Source organism: Durio zibethinus, unplaced genomic scaffold (genome assembly GCF_047325235.1).
Source record: "Durio zibethinus cultivar Kanyao isolate XHJ-2024 unplaced genomic scaffold, ASM4732523v1 HiC_scaffold_391, whole genome shotgun sequence".
Classification (NCBI taxonomy): Eukaryota; Viridiplantae; Streptophyta; class Magnoliopsida; order Malvales; family Malvaceae; genus Durio; species Durio zibethinus.
The window spans coordinates 920001-923782 of NW_028323014.1; positions in this window are offsets into that span (position 1 = coordinate 920001).

Genomic DNA, 3782 nt, shown 5'->3' on the forward strand with positions numbered 1-3782 from the left:
TCCGACTGGGGCTTAGACATGGAATAAGCTCCGTATGCCTAAGTCAACCCACGGAACGAGCGTGCGGGCGCTCAGCCGGCCGGAGAGGCAGGATGCGCAAGCCGGGGATCGATCGGGTGGTAGGTGGGTTTAGGCACATCTTCAAATTTCTGCCGTGCCAATGCCATTTTTATGGCTTGTAAATTCATACAATGGTCCCCTAAGCCTTCACGTGAAGTTTCGTTGCAAGATGACTCGTTTTCTATTTTTCACGATTTTCGAAACTTTTTGCGGTTCGGGATTTTTTAGAATTTTTTTAGAAGGAGTTTTGGCCCCAAATTTTGTGGACGTGATCCTTCTATTTTTGTTGGCATGCACAAAAAAATTCAGCTAAAAACTCGAAGCGGAGAAGATTTCGCGACCGTTTGAAAAAAGTGTCCCCGTTTCAGACACTTCAACGGCTACTGGCAGCAAACCTGTAAAATCTCAAACGCTCTTTAAGGGGGTGTGAGTTCTCAGAGGTTTGATGAGGGATAGGGGGCCAACACAAGGGCCAAGCACCAGCACCCATCGCACGTCATGTGCGCACACCCCCCCGGCCCCCCTCCCAATCGCCGGAACCCCAATGCCGCCGGTCAGGTTCTCCGGCGGTACTCCGGCGATGCTCCGGCAATGCTCCGGCGATGCTGTCCCGAGTGAAAAAAATGCGGCACCAGCACATGCTGGAGCCAAGCATGGGCACCGTGGCTCAAAATCGAACTTCGGCCAAGGCCTCGACCATCAATGGCACATGATGACGCATGGTGATGGCACATGCATCGACCATCATCGGCATAGGCTGCCCTTCGGTACGGGCACTTGCCTCGACCGCCATCGGCACAAGCTGGGCCCTGGTGTGGGTTGTTGCCTCGATCACCAGCGGCACATGCTGAGCCTTGGTGCGGGCGGTTGCCTCGAGCACCATCCGCAGACCCTGGGCCCTGGTGCGGCCGGTTGCCCCGATAACCATCGGCACACGCTGGGCCCTGGAGCGGCCGGTTGCCTCGATCACCATCGGCAAAAGCTGGGCCCTGGTGGGGGCGCTTGCCTCGACCACCATCGGCACACGCTGGGTCCTGGTGCGGGCGGTTGCCCCCAGCACCATCGGCACACGTTGGGCCCTGGTGCGGGCGCTTGCCTCGACCACCATCGGCACACGCTGGGCCCTGGTGCGGGCGCTTGCCTCGAGCACCATCGGCACACGCTGGGCCCTGGTGCCGGCGCTTGCCTCGACCACCATCGGCACACGCTGGGCCCTGGTGCGGCAGGTTGCCTCGACCACCATCGGCACACGCTGGGCCCTGGTGCGGGCGCTTGCCTCGAGCACCATCGGCACACGCTGGGCCCTGGTGCGGGCGCTTGCCTCGACCACCATCGGCACACGCTGGGCCCTGGTGCGGCAGGTTGCCTCGAGCACCATCGGCACACGCTGGGCCCTGGTGCGGCAGGTTGCCTCGAGCACCATCGGCACACGCTGGGCCCTGGTGCGGTCGGTTGCCTCGATCACCATCGGCACACGCTCGGCCCTGGTGCGGTCGGTTGCCTCGAGCACCATCGGCACACGCTGGGCCCTGGTGTAGGCGCTTGCCTCGACCACCATCGGCACACGCTGGGCCCTGGTGCGGCAGGTTGCCTCGAGCACCATCGGCACACGCTGGGCCCTGGTGCGGTCGGTTGCCTCGACCACCATCGGCACACGCTGGGCCCTGGTGCGGGCGCTTGCCTCGACCACCATCGGCACACGCTGGGCCCTGGTGCGGCAGGTTCCCTCGACCACCATCGGCACACGCTGGGCCCTGGTGCGGCAGGTTGCCTCGATCACCATCGGCACACGCTGGGCCCTGGTGCGGGCGGTTGCCTCGACCACCATCGGCACACGCTGGGCCCTGGTGCGGCAGCTTGCCTCGAGCACCATCGGCACACGCTCGACCCTGGTGCGGTCGGTTGCCCCGAGCACCATCGGCACACGTTGGGCCCTGGTGCGGCAGGTTGCCTCGACCACCATCGGCACACGCTGGGCCCTGGTGCGGGCGCTTGCCTCGACCACCATCGGCACACGCTCCGCCCTGGTGCGGTCGGTTGCCTCGAGCACCATCGGCACACGCTGGGCCCTGGTGCGGCAGGTTGCCTCGACCACCATCGGCACACGCTGGGCCCTGGTGCGGGCGGTTGCCTCGACCACCATCGGCACACGCTGGGCCCTGGTGCGGGCGGTTGCCTCGACCACCATCGGCACACGCTGGGCCCTGGTGCGGGCGCTTGCCTCGACCACCATCGGCACACGCTGGGCCCTGGTGCGGCAGGTTGCCTCGAGCACCATCGGCACACGCTGGGCCCTGGTGCGGCAGGTTGCCTCGACCACCATCGGCACACGCTGGGCCCTGGTGCGGGCGCTTGCCTCGAGCACCATCGGCACACGCTCGGCCCTGGTGCGGTCGGTTGCCTCGAGCACCATCGGCACACGCTGGGCCCTGGTGCGGCAGGTTGCCTCGACCACCATCGGCACACGCTGGGCCCTGGTGAGGGCGCTTGCCTCGACCACCATCGGCACACGCTCGGCCCTGGTGCGGTCGGTTGCCTCGAGCACCATCGGCACACGCTGGGCCCTGGTGCGGGCGCTTGCCTCGACCACCATCGGCACACGCTCGGCCCTGGTGCGGTCGGTTGCCTCGAGCACCATCGGCACACGCTGGGCCCTGGTGCGGCAGGTTGCCTCGACCACCATCGGCACACGCTGGGCCCTGGTGCGGGCGCTTGCCTCGAGCACCATCGGCACACGCTCGGCCCTGGTGCGGCAGGTTGCCTCGAGCACCATCGGCACACGCTGGGCCCTGGTGCGGGCGGTTGCCTCGACCACCATCGGCACACGCTGGGCCCTGGTGCGGGCGCTTGCCTCGACCACCATCGGCACACGCTGGGCCCTGGTGCGGCAGGTTGCCTCGAGCACCATCGGCACACGCTGGGCCCTGGTGCGGCAGGTTGCCTCGAGCACCATCGGCACACGCTGGGCCCTGGTGCGGTCGGTTGCTTCGAGCACCATCGGCACACGCTGGGCGCTGGTGCGGGCGCTTGCCTCGACCACCATCGGCACACGCTGGGCCCTGGTGCGGTCGGTTGCCTCGAGCACCATCGGCACACGCTGGGCCCTGGTGCGGCAGGTTGCCTCGACCACCATCGGCACACGCTGGGCCCTGGTGCGGGCGCTTGCCTCGAGCACCATCGGCACACGCTCGGCCCTGGTGCGGCAGGTTGCCTCGAGCACCATCGGCACACGCTGGGCCCTGGTGCGGGCGGTTGCCTCGACCACCATCGGCACACGCTGGGCCCTGGTGCGGGCGCTTGCCTCGACCACCATCGGCACACGCTGGGCCCTGGTGCGGCAGGTTGCCTCGAGCACCATCGGCACACGCTGGGCCCTGGTGCGGCAGGTTGCCTCGAGCACCATCGGCACACGCTGCGCCCTGGTGCGGTCGGTTGCCTCGAGCACCATCGGCACACGCTCGGCCCTGGTGCGGGCGCTTGCCTCGAGCACCATCGGCACACGCTGGGCCCTGGTGCGGGCGCTTGCCTCGACCACCATCGGCACACGCTCGGCCCTGGTGCGGTCGGTTGCCTCGAGCACCATCGGCACACGCTGGGCCCTGGTGCGGCAGGTTGCCTCGACCACCATCGGCACACGCTGGGCCCTGGTGCGGGCGCTTGCCTCGAGCACCATCGGCACACGCTCGGCCCTGGTGCGGCAGGTTGCCTCGAGCACCATCGGC